Source organism: Fringilla coelebs (assembly GCF_963513975.1).
Source record: "Fringilla coelebs genome assembly, chromosome: Z".
NCBI lineage: Eukaryota > Metazoa > Chordata > Aves > Passeriformes > Fringillidae > Fringilla > Fringilla coelebs.
In genome coordinates, this window is record NC_140031.1 from 59,902,360 (window position 1) to 59,919,431 (window position 17,072).

Sequence of the window (17,072 nt, forward strand, 5' to 3'; positions counted from 1 at the left end):
GGGTAGCCTTGACTCAGCTGGACCATATGGGTTGTTGGTTAAGCAAACATGCCCATTCAGTCTCTCTTGCACTGAGCGACATGTTAGAAGACATGAGCGGTGTAAGACAGGCAACACTTCAAAACAGAGCAGCAATTGATTACTTATTGCTCACTCATGGGCATGGATGCGAAGAATTTGAAGGAATGTGCTGCATGAATCTCTCTGATCATTCAAAATCTATTCACGAGAACATCAAAAGAATAGAAGATAGTATTAAAAAACTTGGCGAAGACACAGGGTCTTGGATCGATGACATGGCAAGATTTTTTGATCTTTCTCCTTTATGGAAAGAGGTTTTGAGGATAGGGTTCATGGTTTTAGTGGTTCTTATAGTCCTCATGTTTGTTACACCTTGTATTCTTTTGTGTATACGACGTGTCATAAGTTCAGTCACAAAACAGGTGCTTTTTGTGCAAACAGAAGGGGGAGATGTGGGAACTCAGCGCACTTCTCCTGAAGGCCAGAGCTACCGAGAGAACCCTTGGGGAGCTCGGGAGCCTTGGAATGTTGCAAAAAGTACCTGGTGGCTCAACTTTGACCCTGCAAGAGATGTTCCACCTATATGTGGGGACATAAGAATCACTGGCGTGTAAAAGATATAGAAATAGAACATTTATAAGCTTAAGCACAGTATTTAAGATTTGGTACAGGGGGGTTGGAAAAGAACAAGATGGAGGGAGTTAGGCCTGCCGCATGGTTCTTCCTCCTTCTTCTTGTCTTCCATTTTCCGGGTGACGTAGGTATTTTTGATAGGTTTATAGTAAAAGTACACTTAGTAATAAAAATTATAAGTATTGGAGAGAAAAGATAAATATAGTTTACGTAGACTTTGTTATAAAAAGATGTAACCGCCCTGTGGGCAGTCAGAGTGCCTTTGGCTGCCTTGCTGGTCAGACCCCGGCTGGGCAGAAAGAAAATTTTTGTAGATAAGAAATAATAAACAACCTTGAAGACCGAACCTGAGAGTCCAGCCTTGTTTTTTGGAGCCCGAAAAGCGAGCCCATCTCACCCTTGTCTGGGCAGAGACAAATAACAGCCCGAACCCGGACATGTCCCTCTGCTTTACTTTTTGGGGGCTAGCAACTCTGCCCTCAAGGGTGCCCTAGTATGTCCATAAGTACTGGAGCAGGAAAAGTCCCCCTCCTTCTCCCACCCGCTGTCATTACTGCCTCAAAAGCACCGCCCAGCTCTGGAAGGAGAAACAGCCCCTGGCACAGTGGTGCCATCCCTGCCCAGCCGGGGCTCTCTGGCAGCAGCAGCAGCAGCAGGATCGCTTGCCTTGGCTTCAGCTGTGAAGGCTCTGTAAATGTTCAGTGTCCACATCAGCAAGAATAAAGGGATCACAGTCAGTTTTCAAATTTTCCATTTCAGAGGCTTTAATCAGATAAGAGTGGAGATCTTCAGACAGAAGATTGCTTGCTTATTGCAGCGAGGGTGAAATATCGCATTCAGAAGCACTCCTTGACCTTTCCAATGGATCTCCTGAGCCTGTCTGAAGTTTGTTTTAAAGACATAGAATACAAAGTCTTTCAAAATTTGCTATTTCCCCTTAGGAGAGCGGGTGATAGAGCTCCGGAGAAAGAAGGTGCCCCATTCAGACAGAGATGCATGTCCCAGAGCACTTGAGGGGCGGTCAGGGGCCGTTCCTGGAGCCGGGCCGAGCGCCGCCAGCCGCGTTTGGGCCGCAGCGAAGGCGCAGGTGGCCCTGCAGGGGTGAAACCAACTGGGTTCTCTGCTGGGACACGGCGGCTTCAGCAGCGCCTACAAGGGGGCGTGCCTGGCACACCGCGCCCCGGTGAGAGGGGGCCTGGCAAGGGGCAGAGGAGGGTGAGGGGGGAAAGAGCATGGGGCTCGGTGGAGCAGGCAGCAAGCTCAGCCCCCTGCTCCCCTTGGCTAGCAGGTGGCCATCAAATTGTGTCATGGGATTGCACTCATCACTGGGTTGAGCTGGTGAGGGCTTGGGGTCAGCAGCAGAAACCTGGACGTGCTGGGTGGGGTAAACCAAGGCTCAGCAGGGTGGAAGCCGCCAGGACGCCTCAATGGAGAGCAAAGTGAGATTAGTAGAGGGCATAGAGCATCCCAGGCTGGCTGAGGGCTTCCAGACATTGGCACAGCATCGGCCCCTCTGATGGCATCGTGGTCTTCCTGCAGCCCAACAGCACCTGCGTGCCCCTAGAGATCGAGCTGCTGCACAAGGGCTCCACTGGGTTGCATGGTGCTGTCATGCTCCTGGATTGGTTTGAGCTCTGCCAAAACTTCATTGTTGCTGATGGAGCACCCAGAGCCATCCCAGGACCTCTTTGATTTCATTCTTGTGTGGGCATTGCTGTCAGAAGACAGGCGCAGGGGCTGTTCCGCCGTGTGCTGGAGGCTGTGAGGCACTGCAGCAGCTGCGAGGTCCTGCACAGGGACATCAAACCTGACAACATCCTCCTGCACCTGGCCAGCAGACAGGCAAAACTGATGGCCTTTGCCTGTGGCCCCTACCTCCAAGTCTGCGCACAATTTGTAGGTGAGCCCAGCCAGGGCTTTGCTCCCGCTCCCGGCATCTCATGGATCAACCAGTCATGGCCCAACCTGGGTGTGGCACTGCATAGTGCCCCTTTTTGCTGCCAGACATGGGTACACCAGCGAGCCACAGAGATCTGCCTGTAGTGTTCCATGAAGGCAATCTTCCAACTGGCTTGCAGGTTTCCAGGAATTTTCTTCTGAGTCTGGCTCTGAGATGGCATTGGAGAAAGTAATCCTGAAGTGCTCCTGGTCATCTGCTCCGCTTCTGCGATGGATTCACTGCGAGTTTCCGTTCCTTTTCATTTGAAAAGCACCTCGAGTGGAGGCTTGCATGGCGTGGGCCCATGTGATCTGTAGAAGGAATAGTAGAAGTCATGAAACAGTCATGAAACAAGAGCAGTATGAAACCAGCCCCAAAGCAAATCAATTTCTCTGAAGTATTTGGACTCCAATGACTGCTGACAAGGCAGGAGTCTAAAGGGAATCTAGGAAGCCAAGTATTCTGATCAGTTTAACCAGACCAGCACACACGCAGTACACTGGTCCATGGGACAAAGAATCTACAGGATGTTCCCAGCAGCTTCAGGCACCTCCTCGGCAGCCTGACATCCAGCCCTCTCCCCCAGCTCTAGCCTGGCTCTGCAGGTGGCTTCCTGTGGGAGCTCCCTCCTCCTGAGACACAGCTCTGGCCTTTCCATTCTCTTCAGGCCTGTAATACCACTCCTGCCTTCCTCAAATCTGCACATCAGCAGTGACTTTGTGCCCTCCAGCAATGCTGTCCTAAGCTGAAATTTAGAAGGAGGATCAGCAGATGGCACCTTCTTTTCCCACTCTTGCCTCAGGCTGCCTGTTTCCTGGGCCCTCTCTCTCCAGGATTTCTGCCTGTTCTCAGAGGCTCCGTTCTCTACGTGCTGAAGTGGTCCCTGTCATCTCCTCTGCTTCCTGCATTACTTTGCTGCAGGGATGACAGCAATCAGGCTCTCAGAAGAGGCTGAAGAGAGGCTCCGCTAGCTTGAGAAATGGATGCTGCCCAAAGGGAAAAAGAAACCAAAGCAACCAAATTAAACGAGATAAAGGGAAAAGGAACCATTATTTTCCAAACTGTGCTTTGAGCTGGGTCAAGGTGGGTTCCTCTAGCGCCCACAAGCTCACAGACACAAGCGGCAGAGCGCAGATGGACTCAGCTCTGGCTTGCAAGGAGAGCAGTGTCTGCCTTGGCATGCCCCCCTCCTCCTGGGCTGGCTGGCATCTTCCTTCCCAGCAGGGAGAGCTGAGGAAGTGGCACGGTCCCCAGCTGCCTGGCTGCCACAAAACGTGGCAGCAAAACCGCAGCGGTTCTCATCTACTTGAGCGGGCCAGGCCGCACGTGGGGCTGGCAGAAATCCTGCTCAGCTGTCCCCATTTGGCTGGCAGAATCCTCTAAGAGTGGGGCAGGAAGGACAAGCCGGGTGGCCTCGGATGCTCACAGTCAGGCCCCACAAAGCCCCCACCTTCCCACAGACCAATCTAGAAGTGCTTGGCAGGGACTGCTTTTGTTGTGTGCCTCAAGCCCCCCACTGCAGGCCTCCTTCCCCAGCACTGCAATACTTTGGTTCCTTTGCTACCAGGTAAACCTGAATACACCAGCCGAGAGCAAAAGAGGGCCTCAGCAATGACCAGAAGGTGGAAGCTCTCCTCTGAGGAACCGCGGTGAGAATTGGGCTTGTTTAGCCTGCAGAAGGGTAAGGTGTCCCAAGGAGAGCCATCAATATTTGAAGGGGCTTAGAAGAAAGATGGGGACACATCTATTAGCAGGGCCAATTGCAAGAGAACAAGGGAGAGTGCTTTTAAACTAAAAGAGAGTCAATTCAGATAGGCTCTAAGGAAGAACCTTGTTATGAGGAGAGTGTTGAAACCCTGGCACTGGCTGCCCAGAGAGCTGGGAGATGCCCCGCCACTGGCAATATTCAAGGTCAGGTGCGCTGGGGCTCTGAGCAGCCTGATCTGTTTGAAGATGTCTTTGCCAGTGGCAGGGGGTTTGTACTAAATGACCTTCACCGGTCCCTTCTAACCTCAACTAGTCTTGGATCCTACTTGGTTCTCTTTTGAAAAGCAGCCAGAGGGGAGATTACCATGCGGGGGACCCATTTGATGGCCTAGGGTTTGGAGTAGGAGCAAGCCCTGACAGGGAACAGCTGGTTGGCCTGCAGCCCCTTTGCCTCGTACCTGCAGAAGTTCCTTGGCAGAGGCTCGCCTGTCTGCATCCATCTGCAGGCAGCAGCCCAGAAATTCACACAAGCCAGAGGGTAGCTTGAGCTCGTGCAGATCTGGTACGCCCTGCTTGCCTATCAGATCTTTAGCCTGAGGTGAAAGGAAACACGAGACCCTGCGTGATTCTTCCGTATCCTTCAGTGCTCACCTAGACGCCATCTTTTATTAGGCTCCAGTCTGCAGTGGCAATTTCTTGCCGAGCAGATGGTCAGAGATGAGCCTTCTCTCCCAAAAGTAAAAAGGCCCCAGTGCAGCCCCAGCTTTTCCAAGGGGCAACAGGTCTTGCCTTGACAGCTGATGTGAGCGCCAGGGACATTTTTAGAAGTGGGCCTTCTTGGAACTCCTCCAAGCTCTGGGGATGGGATTTAGTCTACTGGAGACAGACTACTGGAGACAGGCAGCGGTATCTGAGCATATTTGCACCTTACCCTGTCACTGCTCTCCCAAACATAAGGAGCCTCTCCTTTGGCCATTTCTATTCCCACGATGCCAAGGGACCAGGTGTCCACTTTGGGGCCGTATGGCTCTCCTCTCGCCACCTCGGGTGCCATCCAGCAAGTTGTCCCCACCATCGACCTCCGCTTACTCTGCTCAGGGCTGAGCAGAGCGCAGAGGCCAAAATCAGCTGAGGAGAAAAACAAATACTGCTTCAAGTAGGAAACCAAGGAAAAGAGTTCCTCACTCTAAGTCTCAGAATGTCGAGCTGAATCTAGCTGGAGAAGCAGCTGTGCTTTCTTTCTTCAGGGATGCAGCCGAGGAAACTTGGAATTGTCCATTTAACAAACCCACCACCATTCTCAGGGCGGTGGCTTTTCCTCATTTCCACAAAAGTTTTCCATTGTAACCTCCCTCCCACTGGAATGGACAGACACAAACCAAAGTTACTCTTGCTACTTGTTGCTTTTTAGACTCCCAGCAGCCTACAGCTGTGCCCTGAGCAAGAATACCCACCCAACTTGACAGAGCCATCCCGGCCCAGAAGGATGTTGTCGCTTTTGATGTCTCTGTGGATCACCCGGTTGGCATGAAGGAAAGCCAGGCCTTTCAGGCACTGAGAGAGAAAAAAAGAAACAGGAGGCCAAAAGTTAGCCTGATCTGATTGCATCACGTGCAAAAGGAAAGTGCTCCTGAAGATTCACAGACCTCAAAGGAGCAGTGAGTGCTGGCAAGAGGAAGAGCTTGCTGCTGCAACCCTGGGAGAACAGGATCTTTCTAAGGGAAGGCCTATTATCTTTGAGGGGGAAACAGACTGTCCCCTGCAAAGCCACTCAGAATGACCGCTGCTGCAGCAGATGCGCGCTCGCCATTCAGGGGACAAACAACGGTGTGCCAAAAGAGGAAAAGTCCCTGCCTCGGCTACCAAGGGCATCGCTGCTGGGTAGGAGACTGGAGGAAAAGGGCTGTAAGGCTGCCTGGACAGCCAATTTGAAAGTCATTTCAAGTCATTTGTCAGTTTTCAGCAGCAAGCACTGTGGTAGGTGCCATGCCCTCCTTTGAAGCTGAGACCCAAAAGAGAGATAAGTCTCTCTTTGCCCTTGCTGTTGATTTATAACTCAGACAGCAGCATCTTTGAGCTTACAGGCAAAGAAGGCGATGCAGAAATGTTCTGGGCAAAGGCTTGGAGGGGCAAAGGACAGAACAGAAAATAAAAGTTTAAAAGAGGCAGAGAGTTTACCAAAAGTAGGTAAGTGTAAAGAGCAGACTATAGTAAGGGCAGGGACACTGGCAGGCAGTTCAGACCAGATGCTCTTTCTTTGGAGCACAAGAGCTGCACAGCAAGAAAGCTCTGAACTTGGAATCACTCACTTAGCAGCACTTGCAAAGGATGAGGCTGTCCAAGGCACCCCAAGCACAAGCATGATCCCTTACCTCCTGACAGACCGTTGCCATGTGTCCTACAGCCAGCCTTTGCTTGCTGACCACTTTTGCTAAAGAGCCTCCATCCATGTACTCCAGCACCAGCCAGACAGCCTCACTGACAAGGTAGCTGGAAGATGAAAACAACAGCGTGGAGCTGAATGTGCACAGCTAAAGGGCTCTATGGAAGAAAAGACTACAGCTGAGTTTTGCTTCCAGGTCACTGGTAAATGCAGACGGAATAAAATGAAGACACTCTCCACCAAGGCTATGCAGGGCTGGCAACCTGTGCCACGTAAACGCACAGCCGTGGGAAAGGAGACGGCTTATGTGGCAAGCAGGGGAAAAGGGCAGTTTTGTGATAGCAAAGACAAATCTGGAAGCAGACACATCCCAGCAGCTGCTTCACCATCTTCATCCACAAATTGCACCATTAACTCCAGCAACAAGGAGACACAGTTTTCACAGCTTTTGCACAGGGCAGGCAGAGGTGCAGCACTGCCGACACCCTTTGGAAAACCTTGCAGAAAGGACAGTCACTAACAGGAAAAACAATTTCAAACCCGGCAAATGATGTGTCTCCTAGCCTAGTCTTTTGGCATGCAAGACAATAGAAAACTGTGGGACCAGCACAAGTGAAATCATTTCCGTGATGCTGTCTCAGCACTTCTCCTCTGACACTGGGAAAAAGAAATCAGGCCCCAAAAGAGGAAAAGAACATGCAGCAAGTGAAGATACAAGCTGCTGGATTAGTAAGAAAGGCAGGTTTCTGAGAACAATCTCTAAGCTATTTATGCCAGGAACCATTCTTGGGAACAAAGTACTATCTCCTCCCATGCCTCCTACAGGAGTGGATTGATGTTAAGAGCAATATCAATTTCTGCCACTCAGCAAAGAGCTTTGAAACCTTTGCCTTGCATGCATGGAAACTGACATTCCCCTAAAAATACCAGAACTACTTACCTTTCTAGGTAGGTGACAATATTGGGGTTGATCATTTCCCTCATGACCAGGATTTCTTTCAAGACTTCCTCGCAGCCCTGGTACTGGAGATCAATTTCCTTTAAGGCCACCTAGGATGACGTTGAAAGCCGTTAGCAACAGACATTACAAGGGCCTCTTTCTCCGTGCACTCACAGGCCAGGAAGCCTTGTCTCCTGGGTAAAAAGAGGCTCTAAACCATCAGCTACAACGTGCTAATTGCACTCTCGGCCCTTGCAGACTCCTCAACTAGACCTTGTTGATCACTACTGTTATCATTTACAGGTGTTTTGCAAGCCAAAGTGATTTTGCTTCTGTGAAAAGAAACTCAACCTGCTGAAAAGAAGTTAGCATTTCTAGGGGTTTTGATCAGTGCTTCAGAAACTGCTGCCATTCTTGATTGTGCTCCAAAGTCAATACACAAATACATTACAGAGAAAAAAATGTCTGGAAAAGAACTCCAAAGCCACTCAAAGGAAAGTTACCATCCTAGCACATCCTAACTTCTTCAGATTGGATTTTGCATCTCTGAAGAACATTCTTGAACAGGGTTTAGACATGTAATTATTGAGTGGGTTAAAAAATGAATAATCCTTTCTGTGGACCACTATGGATGCACTCCAGGTGATAAGCAGGGCTTGGGGCTTTCAGATTCCTTGTAGACACCCCTCCAAGTGCAGCTGCTCAGCACAGCACTGCTGGTGGATAAGGAGCTAGCAGGAAGATGGAGTTGTTTTCTCTGAGAGCCAGAAATGAGAATTCCGGACTCTGAACTTTTAGCCCCAAAGAGCTGTGGGACTCTCCAAGACACCAGCATGTCAGTTCAGTACAAATAACATCTCTGTAATGGAATGTCAGCCACAAAGGACCAACACACGGTGGTATGATTTAAGGCTCTTCATCAACTCCTTCTCACTGATCTGTGCGCGCATATGTGTGTGTGTGGGACCAAGGTTCCCTAGGACTGAAACACAAAACTGCACTCCAGACAAGATCTCTCCTCTTTTAGGTCTTTTCCAAGTGTTCCTGTATGAGAAACAGTGGGAAATCCTATCTGTGTCTGAACAGAGGCTCAAGAGGAATTGGGCCAGAATGACAGCTGCTGCCATCAGCTAACCTCTGCACACTTATCCAGTAAGTCCAAGATGGCATGGCCTTCTTGGAAAGACACCACTGCCTTCCTGGCATTCATTCAGAATGCAAGTCAAAGTCTGTCCAAAATGCATTTTGCAGCCTGCCTCTAGACAGCCTTTGCAGCAAAGACAGGTAACACAAAGCTCTGGCCACAGATCACATCACAAGGGAAAGTGCTCAGGAGCCGCAAAACCAGCATGGGCTATTGGCACTTACCGCTTGTCCTGTGGCAGCGTCCAAGGCCTTATAAACGGTTCCAAAACCCCTAGGAACAGAACAGTGGCAAGAAAAGAGAAGCTGTTCAGTGCTGAGAAGCAAAAGGCAGCCCAGGCAGGAGCTCTCTGCTGCCTGCACTGTCCCAAAAACACCACCCTTTGTCTACTCTTCAGGCAATACTACGGCAGCCCAGCAGCCCTCTGCCATGCAGCTTGTCCAAGAGCAAAGTTGGGTCCAACAGGAAGAAAAAGGGCTGCTACAAACCTCAATTGTACACACAAGATTATGGATGTGAGGGTTTTCTTTGCCTCTTCCTTTTTATGCTTGTGCCTGTGGTGCGCCTTTCCAGGCAATGAAGCACACAGTCCTGTTGGACTCAGAGCTCTCTTTTGATTCTGCCTACCAAACTCAGGCAGCACCACACAAGCCTTTCTTATTGTTCTGACCACTGAAAATTGTGTTCAGCAAGATATTGGAAAGAAATGCTACTCTCTGACAGCTCTCAGGTGGGAAGATGCTGCTCTCTCCGATTTTTCTTCCTTCAGTAGTGTGGCCGTATTACTTTGAATCATGCAAAAACATGTCTCCTGGGAAAAGAAGCAAACTGGTGCCTCTCACTTGAGGGACAGGCAAGACATTGAGTGCCAGCATCCAGTTATCTTTGATGATACCTTGTGATCAGTACTGAGACAGGAACAATCTAAAGCCAGGGTCTGAAGATGCTCGCAGCTTGCCTGACTTCCCTCTTGATATTACACCAGCCACACACGTGACCCGTGGTTCTGGAGGAGTAAGCGTGGCTGCACTCACCCTCTTGCAATTACTTTCCATCCAGTGTATTTCTTTTCTGGGTCTTCCACGCTCACCACACTCCCTGAAAGAAAGAAAATGCAAGAAACAAACTTCAAAACAGAGATCCTGACTTCCAGGAGACCTGAATCTCAGCTCCACTTTCTGGGCCTCAGAGCAATTTATGGTCAGTTAGCAAACAATAATGGAAACAAGAACAACAACAAGAGCAGCCCCAGTAAGACAGACAGCTGTGTAACACACACGGCCTGCACCGAGTCTGATTCTGCACACTCCTTTGAACTGGAGACTAGGCCAACGGAGAAACCATCAGAGCAGACCGAGAGCAGAAAGGAACTGGCACCATGGCAAGTGGTTGTCATCTGCAAAGGGGAGGGAGGGCTGAAAAATCAGGAGCCTTCATCTTCTTGGCCGTTAACGCTCCCTTGTGAGATTCAACAAGAGTTTTCTTACTTCTGAAATTTCAATGCACCCTGGAATCTGTGATGGATTTTTATCGATGGCTGCTTTTTGCAGAGCAGAAAGAACATTGCAAAGTGAAACCCAGGAGAGGAGGGGACCTTCTCTACCTCCCTGCCGTTTGCCTAAAGAATGCCTTGACATTTTTCGAGAACAGCAGCTCATGCTATGAGCAAGAACAATGGCTGTAAGAATTAGGACCCTGTTCATTTATGACCAGGCAAAGTTCTGCAGATGACTTTGCCCATTCCCCATTTAGTGAAGAACTACAACTCCTTGTCTTCAGCCTGGGCTGCAGCAGTCCCTAGCACTGCACTCGGGCCCTTGAACAGCACCCACGTGCCCCATCTTCCCAAAGGGCACGGCCCAGATGGCGAACAAGGACCGCGCCGCTCCTCCGGCGCTGCCGTGACACCGACAGCTGCACAAATGAGATGCTGATCCTGTCACGAGTGCAGGCAAAGCTGCAGCAACGGGGTGGCTGCTGAAACCTCACAGCTAAGGAAGGCCCCTGCCCCTGCAGTCACAGCAGCTGTCAGTGGCAGGGCAGGTGTGACAAAAAGCTTGGCAAAGCCCACGAATGGCCACTGACAGGCACTGTGAAAAAGCCAGAGCCAGGCTGAGCACCGTTACAAGCTGTTGACTCCACTCAAGACAGAAGATGGGTGTCATTGAGTTCAGAGCCAAGGAGGAGTAGATCTATTCTCCTTTCGTCCCAACAGCTGATGGCAGACACTGAGCAAACTGGGCTCTGTTCTATACCTGACCTCTTATTCTCTGACAGCACTGCATTGGCAGCTACCAGGAGTTGCAAGGAGCAACTCAGTTGCTCTGCAGAGTCACCAAGGCCTTGCTGTGCTTTCTTAGAATGCAGGGATTGAGGCCAATGCTTGGTATTCCAAGAGTATTTACCAGCTGGGCTTTAGCTGTGACAAAGTGCCTGGTACCGGAGGAACATGCAGCAAAGGGGCTGCAGGCTTCCTCCTGAGAATTGCCTGCAGGCCACTTTTATTTGGCCCTGCCACATAGATGTGTCTCTTTGATGCAAATCCCTAAGCATACAGCTAAAATATCCAAGTAAGATTGGAAAAAAGAAAAAATGGTGTTTTCCTTCATTTGGTGCACTTTGAAAACACCTCTTCCTCTCTGATTGCTAGGGATTCTTGTAAGAATACAATTTTTTAACATTTGGGTGTACTAAAAAGACCACTTCCTCTCTTATTTTTGCTATCACCTGATGCTCCTCCCAAGGAGCTAACAAAAATGTAGAATTTTTATCCAAGCAAACTGTAGAAGGAGTAGTAGAAGTGATAGCAGTCATGAAAACATCACCATTATGAAACCAGCATCACAACCAAACAATTGCTCTGAACTATTTTGTCTCCAAATGCAGTCTAAAGGCAATCTGGGAAGCCAACTATTCTGATCAATATGGCCAGACTAGCACACACATGTTGACTCTGGCATTGGCTAGGTTGCAGCCTTCTGCCCTGCTTTTGCCTTTACTGCACAGGGAAGCTCAGACAAAGCCCACTCACAGCCAGCTGCCCTCCAAGGCAAAAGGAACGCCCCAAGGTGCTCCCTGGCTGCCCCCAAGCACAACAATGGCTTCGGTAGGGAGTCCAAAATGTCTCCCCGACACCAAAGTCAGGAGGAACATGTGCTACAGCTCCTGCTGAGGCACACACACTACAATGCACTGCTCCATGGCACAAGAAATCCACAGGACGTACTCAGCATCGTCAGGCACGGCTCCTCGCTCTGCTGGCTCTGCTGGCTCTGCTGGCTGGAGGGGGGCGATCTGTTCCCGCTCCAGAGAGGGAGCAGAGAGGAGGCGCTCTCGGAGGATGCTGCTGCAGCGGCGGCTTCAATGGCAGAGCCCTGGTCCATCTGGGACAAGAAATTTGTTTGTGTCAGAAATGTGACTGGCAGAGGTGCCCCAGGCAGCACATTTCAAAGGCATGCCATTAGGAACAACACTGGTGTTAGGCTGCAAGCTGAGCTCTCAACTCTTCCACTTCAAGTCAAACCCAAACAAGCAGTCAGAGACCACAGCTTGTCACAGCCGTAGTAGAGATGGTGAAAGGGAAAGAACAATTTAAAATTTCATCCCGTTCTGTGGCCTGCATTCACCATGGAAAGGAACTACTTGTTCAGAATGCGCGTGGGTGAGCATGTTCACCAGAACAAACCCCTCAATAAACAAAGCGGGCACTAAGAAGCCAGCAGAAATACACTCACAGGATTGCTGGCCCACCAGCCCAAGCACTGGCTTTGCTGCCCAGAGCAGCAAAGCTGAGATTCAGTGGCCCAGTAAGGGTGGTGCTGGCCAGCTGCAATGCAGCCCACCGAGCATGGCAGTCAGAGGCCTTGCCCCCATTCCCCTGCTGCTCTGCAGGGGAAAGGTGAGAAGAGCAGAGGCCTTGCCCTTGTTGCATGACTGCAGTGCTTCCTGCTCTTTCACTCACCTGCCTTTGTCCTGCCAGCCTGTACTGCAGCTGGATCTTGCACATCCTTTCCATTTCTTCTTTGTGCCTCTCCTCCGCTGCCTTCATCATCCTCCAAGCTTCCTGCAGCTCTGCCTGCATCTTATCCTGCATATTCTGTCAAGAAAAGTCTTCCTAGCACCTGCCATCACACTCAGGCTTCTCCTTTCCAAGTCTCATAGGCACTTCCATTCGGCTTCTCCACCCAGCTCTCCCCCTTCCATCCCAACTCTTCTTCCTGGTGCTCAGTGCTGGAAGCTGCCAGGCTCTGTGCTCCCAGTGCCTGCAGTAAGGAAAGGGGAGACCTTGCCTCCCTTTTCTTGAGACCTCTTGTTCATGCCCCCATCACTGCCCTTCCCTCGGCACCCTGCCTAGTCAGCCTCACCTGCCCATTCGCCCGCTCCTCATTCAGCTGCTGCCTCAGCTGCTCCAGCTGCTGCCGGCTTTGGTTTAGCTCCTTTTGCAGCCGGCACACCTTGGCAAAGACAGCAGCCTTCTGACCCTGGAGCTGCACAGAAACCAAGACAAGAGGCCTTTCAACGTCCCACACACCACTTGTGTGACAACCAAGATTGATGTGCACACGCTTTGTGAAAGAATTTTGTTCTTCTTCTCATGTTTACCAAGGGCCACCTAAGAGGCCGTCCCACTCAGACAGACAGTGTCCAGAGAAGCAGTGCCCATAAGGAGCCAAGAGGAGTCCAAAGCAACACACAAACTCTCTTTTCACACTCTCTGCTGCCTCTTGACCGGCTCTGGTTTGTATCTTTTCTTATTCAGGTTGCCTGATGGCTACATCCTGCGTCATCTCAAGCAGCCTTTCCTCCTGCCCCCTCTGTACCTCTGCCAGGAAGCTTTCCCATTCCTCCAGCATCGCCTGTGCCTCCAAGCGCTGTCCTTCCAGACGTCTCTTCTGATGAGAGGAAGAGTCACTTCCAGATGAAGTCCCAGCCATGCTCCCCAAAGAAACAAAGGACAGCTTCATCCCTCCCACAAGCTCCCCACCTGAAGAGTGCCCAGTAGTGGCTTTGTGCCCTCCAGCACTTCTAACCAGAAACTTTGGAGGAGGGTCGGCAGGTGGAAGCAAAGGAGATTCCACCTTCCTTCCCCACTCTGACGGCTGCCTGTTTCCTAGCCCCTCTTCTTCCTTCTCTCAGAAGCTCTGCTCTCCAAGTCCCCTGGCCCTTTGATCAAGGAAAAACTGCAGGTGGACTGCAGGATGAGGAGGAGGCCAGCACCCCAATTCCCTAGTCACAAGACAGGCCAGCAGCTGAAATACCAGCAACACAGGGCCTCTTGTGTATGCTTGGAGCCCAAAGGGGAGACTCTCTGTCCACTGTGGAAGGACAGAAAGCAGGGAACCCACTTGCTGGAACTGCAGAGTGCAGCAAGCTCAGCAGCCATCTGCTGCATGGCACGAGGCTGTGGGGAAGATCCTTCGCTGACATGCTTTGGGTGCTGACACCCAGCTCTCTGGGGAACTTGGCTTAGGCCCGACCTGAAACCGTGGCTGCATGTACTGTCCCTACACCATCCACTTGGTCTACACAGGCTTTCTCGTAGGAGCCCTTGAAGCCCTCTGCTGCCTGGCCCAGCCATGTGTAGCCTACAGCCGATGCTTGCAGCCATGTGGCTCAGGCTGCTCTTCTGCTAAGCCAGCCCAAAAAGCTTGCCTGAAAACTTCAGGGGCGTATTGTTGCTTACCATTTCTTGCTGGAGCTTCCTTTTTTCCTCTTCCTGTGCACACTGCCAGTGTCTGAGAGCCTTGCTGCACTGCTCTTCTGCCCAGCGGAGCTGTTGAGCCATTTCTTCACAGTGCTGCTTGCTCAAAGATCTTACAGCTTGCAGCTCCTGACGAAGGCCCTTCACATCCTCTGCAAACATGACGAACGGCAACAGTCAGACATGACACAAGCAGAGGACTCTAGTGACCTCAATGCCTTTCAGTTTCAGGCAAGGAGGGACCTGCCCTCAGTTCCTTCCCTCCTCAGAAGCCCTGTGGACAGAGCTGGCTTGGGAGCAACTGCACTAGGCAGGGCCATCAGCAGCAACAAAGCGCGCGAGGCTCTCACCGAGTATGGCCTCCTGGGCCCGTGTGGCTGTGCGCACTTGGGCTTCCAGACGGCTCCTGGTGATCTCCAGCTCTGACACGTGCCGCTGAGCCTCCAGCAGGCTGCTTTGCAGGCTCTCCTTCTCTGACCTACAAGATGAAGATGAAGAGAAATTGTTCCTGCCACACAGGGGCAGTTTTGGAAAAGAGCCTGCATGGAAACTCAGCTACAGTAAGATTGTTTCTGCCGCTTAAAATAGCAAAGCCGGCCCCTGCAGGTGGTTGGCCAGCTTTTCCTCCTGACCTAGCCCAGCACAGAAAGGCCAGCTGAGTTGGATCTCGGCAGTCAAAGCTCAAATTGCTTTTGCCTGACATATCCCTTCATGGGTGGTTGTGCCCACAGTGTCTCTGCCAACAAGCAAAAGCCCAGCCTCTGCTCACAGCCCTGAGCTGCTCAGCACTTCCAAGCCACTCTGCAGGGGGACAGAAGCCAGTGTTCTCCTGGCTGACTCCTCAATACTATCTACTATCAATAAGTGTAACTACTATCAATAGTAGATACACTATTCCTAGTGTATCTAGAGATACTTTATTTACCAGATGCTCCCAAAGTAAAAGGGACTATAGGAATGTAGGGAAGGATGTATGAAAGCTCCAGCTCCTAGCAGCATGAGTCAGAACGTAGAACTAGGTTTTTATCTGAATCAGAACTATCTTGGAGGAGGGATGGCAGCTACCCTGCCATTTAAATTACTTGATTTTCTAGAAGAAGAATGCTTGTTCCTTTGATTTTTGGTAAACCAAACCAGCAGGGCCCAAATGTCTAGACACTCCTTATTAAGGGACCAGCCAAAGGATCTTGACAGGTTACAGAGTTTGGTGGACAAGTGAGCAAGAATCAGTGCTCAGCAAGAATCCCCAGACACTGTTGAGAAGCCACGAGACCTTTCCCTTCTTCTACTGCTGCTTCTGCAGGACCTCTAGGTCCTGCACTATAATTCACAAGAGTTAGCTCAGAAGGGTCTCCAGATTTTCAGCAGAACCCTCCAGCTTTCCCCTGAAGCATCAGCACCCTACTGAAGCCATTCACATGTAAGAGCCTTCAGTTCTGAAAATGCCATGTCCAACTACTTGGCCAAGAAAGACTGGTGTTCAGATGCACCAAAAGAGAAATCAAAACCAGAGGAAATTCCCGGTTTCAGCAAACATCTACACAGTTTCCTTAGCACTCATGTACGTGCCAAGATGGCTTGATTTGCACTTGGCGCAGGAATGTGCAAGGGGTCCCAGGCGGGCACCCAAAAGAGCTTTGCTGGCTTGAGCTGTTAGAACTGTGACATTCAGGTCATAGTATCCTTTCTTCTCATGTCTCTTCACTTCTCTGTCTGAGAAACATTTGCAGCGCACACAGGAGGCAGTAAACCCTGACTTAAGGCTCACCACCTTTGTCATTCCAGACCTTCAGTAATGTCCCACCCAGGCGCTCCTCCCTGCCTTTACCTGGCCTCTACCAGCTGCTCTGAAAGGCCTCGCAGGTCCCGCTCCATGGCTGTCAGTCGGGCTTGCAGGGCAGCCTTCTCTTGTGCCTGCGCTGCTTTCTCTCTGCACACCTGGGGCAGTGTGTGCCCTTGGTGAGAGAACTCCTGGAGCAGCTTCTCCCGACCCCTGCGGGCTGGACGCTGCCGGCGGCAAACCTGCAAGCAGAGGGGGCACCGTTTTTCACGAGGAACAACAACAAGACAGTCTTAGTCTTGGCTTGCTGCCAGAAGCAGCATTCAAAGTGGCCTTGCTAGGGGCACCTCCCTGTCCCACACGTGCTGCCTAGGAATAAGGTGAGCATACCTTTGGCATTGCCAGAGGAACCTCTTCCTTCAGCAGGTCCCTCGGAAGCTGCGGCACCTCTGCTCTCTCTGCTGCCGCTTCCAACGCCCTCTCTTGTGAGGAGTGACGCCCGCTCTCAAATGCAGCCAGCTCCTTCCATCTACGACAAGGGCACAGACAAACAAGCCTTTCATTGCAACACAGTCTCCCTGCAAGACCAGGACTACATAGCATGGCCCACACAGGGCAGTCTCCGAGGCTTCCAACAGCCCTCTAAATCCACCTCAAGAGGATGCTGGAGATCCCTCTCTTGACCAGCATCTCTCTTTGTCATTTCTGCAGGTGAAAGAGTCATCAGTGAGGAAGTCAAAAAAGCTTCCAGAAGCCACAAAACAGTTCCAGAAAGCTCAGGCACTCTCAGCTGAACAGCTTCCTTCCTGCTAGGTCTTATGCTC